This window comes from Mauremys mutica, unplaced genomic scaffold, assembly GCF_020497125.1.
Source record: "Mauremys mutica isolate MM-2020 ecotype Southern unplaced genomic scaffold, ASM2049712v1 Super-Scaffold_100199, whole genome shotgun sequence".
In the NCBI taxonomy this organism is placed as follows: Eukaryota; Metazoa; Chordata; order Testudines; family Geoemydidae; genus Mauremys; species Mauremys mutica.
In genome coordinates, this window is record NW_025423286.1 from 583,219 (window position 1) to 596,522 (window position 13,304).

Here is a 13,304-nt window from a genome sequence, read left to right on the forward strand (position 1 = left end):
CCAAAGGCTTTGGCCGCAGCAACAGCCCTGGGAAAAGCCCTGGCCCTCCTCACCTGCCCTTGCCCAGCACCACGCCTTTTCGGGCCTACACAGCTCCTCACACAACACCCGCCTGGGACTTTGCCCTCACCTACCAGCTCAGCAGCACCTTTTTTCCTCTCAAAACCTCCTCTTGACGGTGTGACGAAGTGGGACTGTTCGTACTGGGGGCTGGGAATGCTGGGTGCAGGCCTCTAAGTATCTAGCAAAGCAGAAGGCCTGCGCAACCGAATGCCTGACACTCTGTCTCCTGGCAACTGATGGCCCGAGCACCTCCCCTGCAAAGGTGCATCTAAAGGTGTTGGAGACAAAGGGGTCAGGTGACCTCCTGGCCCAGGAAAGAAGCTGGGCAGAGAGGAGGGGCCGGAGGGGGTTGGGCGGACGGGAGCTGGCTAGGGAAAAGAGGGGAGGCAGAGAGAGAGGGCTCTGATCCCCAAGGGGGGCTGTGGCGCTCCGGGGCCCCAAGATGGACCTAACAGGGGGGATCCTGTTATCTGTGCCTGCAAGACCTGTGTTGGACTGTGTTCCTGTCGTCTAAATAAACCTTCTGCTTTACTGGCTGGCTGAGAGTCCTTGTGAATTGGCAGTGAGCCCGGGGGTGCAGGGCCTGACTCCCCTACACTCCGTGACATCTGGTGGTAGCAGTGGGATCTACTGCACCCTGTGGACGGCGCTTCCTGCAGTAAGTGACTGGGGAGCAGTAAAACGAAGGGGCGATTAACCCCTGGGAGAGTGTGACCAGAGAGCAGGACTTTGCAGTAACAGGGTCACCCGGGGGATCACAGCGAATGGTCCCAGGGGCGGAGGAGTCTGCAGCTCGACCCTGGCAGAGAGGGGGTGACCTCAAGGACTGGCACACTAGGGGTCCCCCTGGAACCTGTGGGGAGCGGCGAGCACCCCGGCCTGCGAGTGGCCAGCAGGAAGATGTATGCCAAGCGGCGCAAGTGCGACCTGGTGGAGATTTGCAAGCACAGGGGGCTGCGCAGTGGGAAATTCACCAAGGACCAGCTGATTGCCCAGCTGGAGGAGGAAGATCACAGGAATGAACCGATCCCTGTCTCTGAGGGAAGCAGCCAGGCAGATGCAGCACAGGTACCAGTGTCTGGCCCGGCTGGGAGTGGTCTGCCGGCTGCTGAGGGCGTCCCGAGACCCCCCCATTCCTATGCCTAGGGGGAGGGGGAGGAGGAGCCCAGCGAGCACCGAGAGCGCCGTGACCCCCCCGGCCAGCAGGGGATCCTCCCGGCGAAGCTCACCCCCCAGCAGGAGATCGTCCCGGTGACGCTCATCCGTGGAGCGCCAGCGGCTGGAATGGGAGAGAGAGATAAAACTGAGAGAGCTGGAGGATCGTAAGGAACAGAGGGAGCATGACCGGAAGGAGAAGGAGAGACAGAGGGAACATGAGGCGTGACAGAGGGAGCAGGAACTGGAGGAGAAAAAGCGACAGCGTCAACATGAGCTGGACCTGGAGAGGCTGGGGGGCAGCAGGCCCCGGGCGATGGTGAGTGAAGGGGGGGCCAGGACTGCGCGGAGATTGGATAAGTCCATCCTGGCCCCGCGCAAGGAGCGGGAGGACATGGGTGACTTCCTAGATGCCTTTGAGACGGCCTGCTAGCTGCACCAGGTGGATCCTGCGGACAGGCTCCGGGTTCTCACCCCCTTACTGGACCCCAAAGCCGTGGCATTGTACGGCCAGCTGGGAGAGGAGGAGAAAGGGAACTACGAACCATTCAAGCAGGCCCTGCTGCACGAGTTTGGGCTGACTCCTGAGATGTACCGGGAGAGGTTCCGGAGTCAGGATAAAACCCCTGAGGTCTCCTATATGCAACTGGCCATCCGCATGGAGGGGTACGCCAGCAAGTGGGCAGATGGGGCCCAGACGAAGGGGGACCTGGTTAAACTGCTGGTACTGGAGCAGCTGTATGAGCGGTGCCCATCCGACCTGAGGCTGTGGTTAAGGGACCAAAAGCCAGAGAACCCGCGACAGGCAGGGCGGCTGGCCGATGACTATGTGAAGAGCCGGTTGGGGGATGGCAGGGAGGAGCCCCAAAGGAACAGGCCCATCGCGACGCAGAGAGAGAGTCATCCTGAGACCACCCAAAAGGGGAATCGGGAGAACCCCCTCCCAAAGGGAACGGCCAGCGCCAGGGACAACCAATCAGTTCGAATGGACCAACGGGACATGAGCTGCTATCACTGTGGCCAGAGGGGCCACCTGCGGTCCCAGTGCCCCAGACCCATGGACAAACTGAGCAGACCGACCCCCCACTGGGTTAACTTGGTAGAGACCCAGTCGGATGAGGGGCAGCATTCGCAGGAAAGGGGGGCTGGCCGCGTACCACCTGCGAAGGAGGGAGGGGGGCCCCGGGCCGACCCCTCCGAGGGGCTGGATGCTCCCCGCCCTGAGTTTTGGGTTTACAGGGTGGGCACAGGGCTGCCCCTCCGGAGCGAGTGCCTTGTTCCCCTGGAGGTAGATGGGAGGAAGGTCACTGGGTACTGGGACACGGGCGCAGAGGTGACGCCGGCCCGGCCCGAGGTGGTGGACCCAGATCGGATGGTGCCCAACACCTACCTGACCCTGAGGGGTGTGATCGGGACCCCATTCAAGGTGCCTGTGGCGAGGGTACACCTGAAGTGGGGGGCCAAGGAGGGCCCCAAGGACGTGGGGGTGCACCCAATTTTGCCCACGGAGGTGTTAGTGGGGGGGGGACCTCGAGGACTGGCCAAGTAACACCCGGGGTGCCCTGGCCGTGAACCGTAGTCAGAGTCGACGCAGGGCTCTGCACCCTGACACCGGGGAAGGTACTCTGCCCGAGGCGCAGGACCCTGACCCAGTGGGGAGGGAACGCCCAGGGACAGGGCTCAGAGAGGCTGTGGCCTCAGACCCAGCCGGTGAGAGAGAGCAGATCCCCGTCCCTGCCCCAGCGGCTGAGTTCCAGGCCGCGGTGCGGGAAGACCCCTCCTTGCGGAGGATAGGGGACCTGGCCAACCTTGGGGGGGGGGGACAGACCATGGGACGAGGTGGCCGGAAAAGGTTCCTGTGGGAGAAGGGGTTCCTGTACCGAGAATGGGCTCCCCCAGGGAAAATGGAGTCAGGGGGGATCAGGAGGCAGCTGGTGGTACCCCAGGAGTATCGCCACCAGCTGCTGTGCCAGGCCCATGACATTCCCCCCTCAGGGCACCAGGGAGCCTGGCGTACCCAGCAGAAGCTGCTACGGAGCTTTTACTGGCCTGGGGTCTTTACCCATGTCCGGCAGCACTGCCGCCCCTGTGACTTCTGCCAGAGGGGGAGGAAGGCCCGGGACAGGGGGAAGATGGCTGTAAGACCCTTGCCCCGCCCCGAGGAGCCTGTCCAGAGGGGGGCCAGGGTCAAAAGGGGGGCTCTGAACCGAGAGAGCCCGAATCACAGACCCCCAGACTGGAACATGGGGAGAAGGCCCCAGCCCAGCGGGCACCCCAGGGGTACTGGGGTGGGGAAAGGGCACGGGCGGCATAAGGCTTCCCCCCTGCAACCTGCAAGTGCCCTCGGGTCCCCCCGACCTACAGGGGGGCAGGAAACTGGAATGACCTGGGGTAACTCTTCCCCCATAACGGGGGGGACCCTGGGGCAGCCATGGGAATGTAGGTGGGTTCGAACTTCCCCAGGTCACTGGCTGGAGTGACCCCGCTCAGTTCGGTCTCGAAGGGGGGAGAGGTGTGACGAAGTGGGACTGTTCGTACTGGGGGCTGGGAATGCTGGGTGCAGGCCTCTAAGTATCTAGCAAAGCAGAAGGCCTGCGCAACCGAATGCCTGACACTGTGTCTCCTAGCAACTGATGGCCTGGGCACCTCCCTGCAAAGGTGCATCTAAAGGTGTTGGAGACAAAGGGGTCAGGTGACCTCCTGGCCCAGGAAAGAAGCTGGGCAGAGAGGAGGGGCCGGAGGGAGTTGGGCAGACTGGAGCTGGCTAGGGAAAAGAGGGGAGGCAGAGAGAGAGGGCTCTGATCCCAAAGGGGGGCTGTGGCGCTCCGGGGCCCCAAGATGGACCTAACAGGGGGGATCCTGTTATCTGTGCCTGCAACACCTGTGTTGGACTGTGTTCCTGTCGTCTAAATAAACCTTCTGCTTTACTGGCTGGCTGAGAGTCCTTGTGAATCGGCAGGGAGCCCGGGGGTGCAGGGCCTGACTCCCCTACACTCCGTGACAGACACCCTCCCGCTTCCACACTTCAGACTCACCTCATCACAAACTCACCCACGCCCCTTTGGCTTCTCAAGCGCCTCTGGAGGGACGCAGCTTCCCAGGCACGCAGATCCTTCCCTTCAACGCGCACTGGACGGACATTCCAAACACAGCCCTTTCCAGGAGGGAACGTGCCGCTTTTGGACCCTGGCGCCCAGCAAGAAGTCCTGGGACACTTTTTCTGACGGATGGATCCCACTGACTTGCCTTTACCAAGCAGAAACTAAGGACCGGCCGATGGCTCTCTTTGCAAACGGACGCCATCAGACTGAGCCACGAGGCGTGCTGCAGGATAGCCCCTCCCCACCAAAAAGCAATGCTGTGACCCGGATTCGAACCGAGGTTGCTGCGGCCACGGCGCAGAGTACTAACCACTATACGATCACAGCCAGGTGCTGGTAGCAGCCCAGCACAAAATGCTCAGGTCTGCGCTCTCGGGCCGGCCGGCGGCCACGGGTATTTCTCAAGTCTCCCCATTACAGTCACAGGTAAAATCCTGAGCAAAGGAAAAAATAGAGGAAGCCAATCCCATGCCTGTCCCTTTTTCTGTCTGCCGCTCTGAAACGTGCCCCCACGTGCAGGCCCCAGGGGAGGCTTTGGCTAGGGCGAGCGTGTCCTTGCGAGGTAATTGTTTCTCTGGAGGTGAAAGTCATCATACTGAGTGTAGCATTGGGAGCAGCATCTGATGTTTTCCTGTCTAGCCGGCTTGCTGCCTAGAACGAACGCTCCTTGAGTGGGGTGATCCACAGGGAGTAGCTCAAACCTCCAAAGTGCCTGGGCAGGGGCAGGATATTAGCACAGCAAGGGAGGGGTGTGGCAGTGACATCACAAAGGCCTTTTGCAGGACCTCAGCCTATTGGTCAAAGGTGGTGGGGAGGTGGTGACCTCACAGAGAGATGCTGACATCAGCCAGGCAGGACAGCCCTCCACCACCATGTGCAGTGAATAGGGGCACAGTGAAGCACACACCACACTTGCTGGCTCAGCCTTGTGCATGGTGGGGTGGCCACCTCCCTGTTGATGACACCTGGTCCCACCATCTCCATGGAGCTCCAGGCTGCCCTGCTGCCATCCCTGTCTGTGTTGTCTTCTCTAGCAATTGACTGGAAGGTGAGCATTGGCCGCATGCCATGTAGCCGTGTTGTCTCCAAGGGCGAAAGCAGGAGGAATGGTGCCTTCATAGCCCACCCAACATTCCATAACCTAGTTAAGGAAAATATTTCTCAATGAACTCTCAGTAAAAGATCAGAAACAGCCAGTGTCCGCATCAGTCTACGAGCATTGGTATTTTCTTGAAATTTGTCAGACCAACCTAACTGACACCTAACACACATTTGAAGTTCTTCTTTTCACACTGTTGCTCATTCTCAGGTTCTGCTTTGTCTCCAGACAGATCCATTCTCTTTCAGGACAGCCTTGCTCTTTCTGTCTGTTTCACTCACTGAGGTGTCGGAGTAAACACTCCCCTTCCTTCTATTCTCAGACAAACACTAGTATTAAGTGTTTGCTACTGATGGGTCTAGAAAGCATTTGTCAAGTGGAAGATACCGTTTCTGGGGGATTGCTCCCAAGATCCAATACTTTGGGTTCAAACGTCTCCCAGTTTCCTTGGTGAAAATAGCACCAAGGCTTCTTTGCAATGTACAAGAAGAAAAGAGTTTTTCACCCCAGATGGGACTTGAACCCACAATCTCTGGCTTAGGAAGCCAATGCCTTATCCATTAGGCCACTGGGGCCCTGAAAACCAGTAGAAAGAGGGATGGAAATTCCCTCTCAGGATTGCACATTCCTCACATTCATTCAGATGCCAAATACCCCATTTAATGGCCTTACAGAAACGTCTGCATCCCCTGACAGCGAGGCAACTGGGCAGGTCGCTGACAGAGCTAAGCACCACCTTTCTGCCAGCCATCTTTAGAGAAGAACCCCACCCTAGAGTCACCCCTCCCTCCTTCAGCACCTCCACGGCTGTGGCTCTGAGCGGCAGTAGGATGATTGGGGGCAAATCCGGGGCTGGAAGGGGGGTAAGGTCGGCCTGTAAGGAGTAACCAGATGGGGCAGACCCAGGGGGAGGCTGTGGGTTGCTGGTTGGTTGTTGGGATCCGAGCTCTAGATCAAAGCTGCACAGCGACCTGACACCCAGGGTTATAAGGCCGAAATAGTGACCCCCATACTGGCTTTGGTGACCCCAAACCCTTGTTACTAAGGGCATTGAGGAGTCTCTGTCCCTTAATAACTTCTGGGAGCTCCCCAGCAGGCTGCGGGCATCAGCCTCCTCCTCCCACACAGGTTAGACTCTTGGCGCTGTGCCAGCCGCCCCCTCGCTTGCAGGCCCAGTGTAAGAAGAAGGAGGCCTGGTGCTGGCAGAAGAGGGTTTTGATTAATCGACCTCTGTGTGATGGGCACAGGACGCTGTCACTCAGTAGCATAGCTGGGGGGGAGCAGGGGGAGCAGCTAAGGGCGTCGGGTTCCTCCGGTGGGGGAGTGGAGCAGCCGTTCGTTTTCCTGTTCGCACTCCTCTGCGGTGTGAAAATCGGGGAGGGGAGGCGGAAGCCCCACTTCCCTCCCGACATGACGCCCAGTGGGGGAAGCCAGGACAACAGGGGCGGGGGCAGCAGGTGGTGGCCAGACTCTCACCGCCAGGGTCTAGTCTAGCTCAGGGTCCAGCTCAACTTCCTCCCCGCACCACTGGCCCCCAGTCCCCTTCCACCACCAGGTCAACCCGGGCACTAGGGCAGGAACGGGGTGAGGCAGCAAGTCAAGCTGAGCAAGGCAGGCAAAAGCGAGTCTTGTCTTCATGGGCCGCTCACAATGACGTCCTTTTTGTGTGCAACTGCTGCAAAAACATCCCGAACAGAGAATCAAAAGGCCAAAACATTGCTACTCAGCTGCCAAAGTAGCTCAGTTGGGAGAGTGTTGGACTGAAGATCTGAAAGTCCCTGGTTCAATCCCAGGCTTTGGCAGGCCCTTTGATCCTTCTTTGTGCAGGGGGGGCTTGTTTTCTGGGAGGGTGGCAGCAGCACCTTTATCTGGGGCAAGTACCTGATTTTGAGCTCCCTAGCAGGACAACAGAGAGCAGGGGCTTCTCCCCCTAGTTGGCCCTCCTGACCTATAAGGATGAGAGATGGGAGCTGTCTTTCCCACATGACTTATTTGTCGACCCAAAATGGCGGGAACAGAGTTAGGCAGGATGGCCCTCGGAGATGGTGCCAGAGGGGGCAGGGACTTGTGAGGAAAGCTCCTTTGCAAAGCTGAGTGACGACAGTACTGGGGAAGGGGCATCTGGCACCTGGAATGTGGCAGGGATTCAGAGGCCCAAGAGGAGGCACTTGATGTTAAGGTGTGAAAAGAAAGATCTATGGTAGGAACTGGCTCCCTTCCTCTGGACCACACAGTGTTTAGTGTTGGGGCGGATTTTAATTGTCTCAGCCGGCCTGAGAACCGCTGGTCCTGTTTTCTCGACTGTGAGAGGAAACGTTTTTACAATGAGCACTACCTGGCGCAGGTCTGTAGCGAGGTTGGCTTAGAGGACTTGTTTCTCCATAGCAGAACCAGTGGAGGGTGGGCGGTAGCCTCCTAGTCCTCTGACCCGAGCTCACAGCAGCTGCAGAGGGGATACACCTTTCTGCAGGGACAGGCCAGGAGTCGCACTGAGCGGATTTACGTGAAGGAGAGCACATCAATATGGCTAACCTATGGGGCATGGGGCACTAGGTGAGTGGCAGAGGCTTCAAGCGCTGAGAGTTTGCATGACACCTCAGGGACACAGTGTGAGGGGGTGTCCCAGGTATCTCGGTGAAAGGAGCAGAACAGGATTTATTTGGGGTGGGGAGAGAATTGAGAGTGTCTCAGGGGGTTGTACAGAGGTATTGCCCGGGTGAGAGACTGGCTAAAACACAGGCCTCACTGTGAGTAGGATTTGAACCTGCGCAGGGGATCCCTATTGGATTTCAATGCCAACACCTTAACCACTCAGCCATCACAGCTGTGAGCACAAAACTACCCCAACGCCAGAGAAACTGGTAAAGAATCACAACGCCCAGGCCTGAAGTCATCTGAACTACAGAATTCCCACCGCAAACCTGGCACCCAAAGCACAGGGGGGGATTGGGGGTTTGTTCTCTTTGCTTAGCCATGTGCAGTCGCACAGAGAGCGTGTTTAACAGTCTCCCCTCCCACAGAGTGGGAAGGGGAAATGATTCTCAACTTGCAGCCTGATGTGAGTGAGGATGTCTGGACCAAGGGGCCAGGGACTGGCCTTTGCTAGAGAAACCACTGTCAAGTTTTAGCCAATTAGGACAAGGCAGCAAAGAAGAACAACCTCAGGTCTCAGTAACTGCTACAGGTAGCAAAGTCCTACAGGGAGCAGTTTCTGGCACTACACCTGCCCAGCTCTGCTCCCCGGCTCTTCTCGGGCTCCTGCTCTCTCCTTAGCTCCGCCCCACTCTGGCCCAGGCAGTTCCAGCTCCCACGGAGGATGGGACCCCCTGGCCTGGTGACTCCCTCATTACACTGCCTGGCCTGTCAGTGCGGCTAACTTGGAGCTTTGGCCTCTCCCCATTGCCCCTGGGGACTGTCAGTCTCAGGGGCCTGATTTCCCATTGGCCCTTCCCCCCTCTATTGGTGCTGGGAACTAGGCAACCAAACTCCCCCCACACACACACTAAGTTTTAGTAAAGGGCCAAGAGCCCCCTTACACAAGCCAGCCCCATGAGCGTCACTGATGTGCAGAGAAGGCAGCATGAGCTGGTCCCATGGTGTAACGGGCAGCACTCAGGACTCTGAATCCTGCAATCTGAGTTCAACTTTTAGTGGGGCCTTGTGTTGGCTTGTGGTAAAGCCCTGGAGCTCCCACTGCTCAATTTCTCTGTCTCCACTTCTACAAGAGCCAGTCTTTCCCCTCCTGCTGGGTGACTCACACCTCCTAGAGCCAGGTCTCTGGTTGGGATGGCCACAATGGGTTAGGGCTCTAGAACTTGCCATGCTGATGGTTGGGATTCTCGCTGCTTCACCTGATGCCCACAAGTTTGGCCTTGGTGCTTCCTTCCACACTTTTCCTGGGGCCCACATGGCGCTTGAAGAAAGGAGGGTCAGGGCCGGGATTGATAGTCAGGGCTTGGCAGGAGGGAGGAAGAGCCCCAGGCTGGAGCCCCACACACCTTCCCTCCTCCGCCGGGCACCTAGAGCAGAGGCAGCCCAGCTCTGTCTGCTGGACACCTCGGCAGAGTAGGTGAGTTCATGTAAATACAGTCTGGTCCCAAAGCCTCCCCCAACCCTGGCTCGTCACTAGCTGTCAGGGCAGAGCTCATTCACACCTTGCCTCCAAATCATCATTTGAAATTCTGAGGTTGGCCAACATTGCCGAAGCCAATGCACCGACATTGTCAGCAAACACAACAGCTGGGTGAGGAAACCCGACTTTGTCCAGACTTTTCAAACCTATTTTACTTTCTCAGGTACAAGTATTTTTCATACATTGGATCTGCTTTTAAACTGTGTGTTAACGTTTCAATTTCCATTCAGATTTGCAGCCAGTGACAACATTGGCAGCGCTGCATGTAACTACCTGACCACTGGGGGGGGGTTGGGGAATTTCAGGGGAGGGGGTGCACAGCCCCCTGGCTGGGGGGTGTATAGGAAATGCCGGTTTCACTGAATTGAGTCTCCTACTGCAGCACCTCAGTAGGTTACATCAGAGAGGAGCTGCAGTGTCTAGGCAGTGGGATGCCTGTGCCTTTAAGAGCCCAGCCCTGGGAAGCCCATGCTGAGAGGTGCTGCCTGTGGGAGGGGAAATAGAAAAGCCCCTCTGCTCCCCCCTGCATCTTTGCAAACACTGGAGTCTCAGCCCCCCGGGGTAACTGTTACCCCTCTGCCCCTGCCTGTGCCGGGGTTTAACCCTCTGGCAGCGCCTCCCCCTGGGCTTAACTCCAGCTCCTTCCCCCTCCCTGACTTTGCCCTTCAGCCCCTCTCCTAACTCTGCCTCCAGCTGCTTGACCCCCCGACCAGTCAATTTCCAACCCCTGCTCAAACCCTGGCCACCCCCCTCCTCTGATTTGCCCCCCTTTCCCCCTCTTTAATCCCTGTAAAAGGTAGGGGGGGCTGGGTCCCATTCTCTGAGGGCAGGGGGCTGGGCACCTGGCCCCTGCCTGCCCAATGCTCAAAGCGCCCCAAGATCTTGCGGATGTTTGCCGAGTGCTGCAGGGTCACCTGCAGGGAGAGAGAGACGTGGTTAGGGGATGATGCAGCCAAGGATGCCTCACCCAACACTGAGATGCAGCCACCTCTGGGGTGAGTTGCACAAGTCAGCAAATGAATCTGGAACAGAAAATGCACTGAAAGGACCAAGACAGCTGCAGGAGGTGGAGAAAACCAGAAAAAGCAGAAGCCCTGGATCCCAGCCCTGCCCCTCCCTCACTCTACCCACTAACCCCCCTCCCCTCCCAGCATCTGTCTCCCCCCCCGCAATTCCTCCCCAGCCCTACCCCGGCCCAGCTACCAGGGTTAAATTTGGCCTGGATTCCCCAGCTGCTGGGGGAGGGGCGTGGGGCTGGGGAGCATAAGCCTCTACTCCCCCTTCCCCTGACATAGTTGGATGGGCACTGACCAAAGGAGCCCAAAGCACTGCTGCCTAGAGGAAACTGAGGCACCAGCCAGTGACAGACACATCATGGCTCTCCTCAGCCTTATCCTCTTTTCCATATACAACCCGGGGTGTGTGGGGAGGGTAAACTCAGGGCAGTTGCATAGTTAACCTGTGGAACTCCTTGCCACAGGATGTTGTGAAGGCCAAGACTATAACAGGGTTAAAAAAAAAAGAACTGGATAAATTAACAGAGGACAGGTCCATCAAGGGCTATTAGCCAGGGTGGGCAGGGATGGTGCCTGTAGCCTCTGTTTGCCAGAAGCTGGGAATGGGCGACAGGAGATGGATCACTTGCTGATTCCCTGCTCTGTTCATTCCCCTGGGGCACCTGGCACTGGCGGCTGGCAGAAGACAGGAGGATACTGGGCTAGATGGACTTTGCGTCTGAACCAGTCTGGCCGTTCTTATGTCTCCCTTGGCGCAGCAGTGACACCCAGTGGGCAGTCAGAGTAATGCACAGAAGGTATTTTCCTTGGCGCAGCAGTGACACTCAGTGGCCAATCAGGGTATCACACAGAACATGTTTCCCTTGAAGCGGCAGTGACACCTCGTGGTCATTCCGGGTAATGCACAGAAGGTGTTTCCCTTGATACAGCAGTGACACCAACAGACCAGTCACGGTAATGCACAGAGTGTGTTTCCCACCGAACTGGGTAATGCACAGAGCATGTTTCCAATGGAGCAGCACGTGGCATCAGACTCTTCTCGGTTGGGTGGAGGGCTGAGGGGGGCTAGACAAAAAAATTGAGGGGGCTGTGCCCCCCCACCACCTGCCCCACCCTTCACGGGGCCATGCCTCCCATGCCTCTGCTCCTTCCCAGTTAAAGGCCAAGCTCATTGCCTCTCCCCCCGGCCAGGGGTTAGAGCAATAAAACCTTTATTAAAATAAAGTAGTAAACAGGGTTTACTTTAAATAATCTAAATCTGTCCAAATTTTAGTATTAAATTCAAAGTTCTTAAAGATCCCATCAATAACCAAAGCCAAAATAAAAAATTGAAACCAAAAACAATGCTTAATTTAAAACCCAAACACTAAGAAAAACTTTGTTTTTAAAAATAAAAACTAACAAATACCATAAATTAATAATTTCAACATTTTATCAAAAAGGTGTGCTACAGCAGGATGAGAAAATAACATAAAATAAATAAGCCTGAACACTAAAACCTCCCATAAAGGAATCGAATCCTTGAATACTGGCCAAATCTGTATAAAATATGCAGAACTATGTCAAAACTGGTGTTGCAGGTCAGCCATTCGAATCCAGCAAATGTCAATTAAAGCTCCAGTCCAACTAAAAAAAAACAAAACAACCCAATAAACCAAAACGGTCACAGCCTGAAACAAACCTACACAGAAGCAAAATTAAACCTGTGCCAACATTGGAACAAATGATGTAAATTTCTAATTCTAACTTCTTCTTTCTCCCAGGAGGAAAGTGTTTTGTACCCCAGTAACCAGGCTGTCACTGCAGCTTTCCTTTCACTAAATACGATTGTTACCAAATGTAAATTGTCCTCAGTTTTCTCTATGGGAAATTGAAATTGTATCTTTGCACTAATATCCCAAGTGTGCAAGTCCATCCCCTCAGAACAGCCCCACACCCTGAGCCCAGGGGAGAATCCCAACTGGTTTGTGCATTTGTAACCCTGGGGCCTGAAGCTGATGAGAGAAAGGGAAGTGAGCGATCTTGGAGCTTTCCAATACCACCTGCTGGGAGCACAGGGAATTGACTGAGCGACGTCCTGGCTAATTTTCACCTTGTTCCTGCCAGCAGGCTCCACTGGAGAGCTCAAGAGTGACTTGACCATGGCAGCACTCTATTTACATATTAAAAGCCGGCATTTGGGGGCCATTGGGGTGAAATGTGAGTACTTTTGGGGCTGGGACCCACATGAGAAGGGATGTGGACAAACTGGAGAGAGTCCAGCAGAGAGCAATAAAAATGATTAGGGGGCTGGGGCACATGGCTTACGAGGACCTACAGGCCATATCCTGTATGTTAAGCTAAGGCAAAGTGAGCATATCTATATTGTGACCTTTTACTCAGAAAGGAAAATTGACCTTTATCTTGTTACTTAAATAGATAAGTACCCACACCTGTCTAAGGCCTTTACCTAGACCAATCGACAATGGAGAATGGCATGTGGGGGGGTTTCAGTGTTGTACCCACAGACTTAACAGGTACACCACAGGGGAACTTATGTGCATATGTACATGTCATCAACAGGCACAAACATACTAAACTATGAAGTAAGCGTACCCTAATGTTTTGTGGGTAAGGAATGAAATTTGGGCATAGGAGGAAGGATTTCTGGCTCTTGTGCCCTATAAAAGAGGTAACCCACCTCGCTCGAGCACTTCGCTCTATCATTCTGACTTACTTCCTCCACTCTCTCTCTCTCT

General features: G+C 55.9%; 1 non-coding gene across 1 annotated transcript; it reads right to left on the minus strand.

Moving 5' to 3' along the window:
• Positions 1–5,920: 5,920 nt before the first annotated feature.
• TRNAR-CCU lies at positions 5,921–5,993 on the minus strand. The gene has a single exon. It is a non-coding gene; the product is annotated as a tRNA-Arg (tRNA).
• Positions 5,994–13,304: the final 7,311 nt, after the last annotated feature.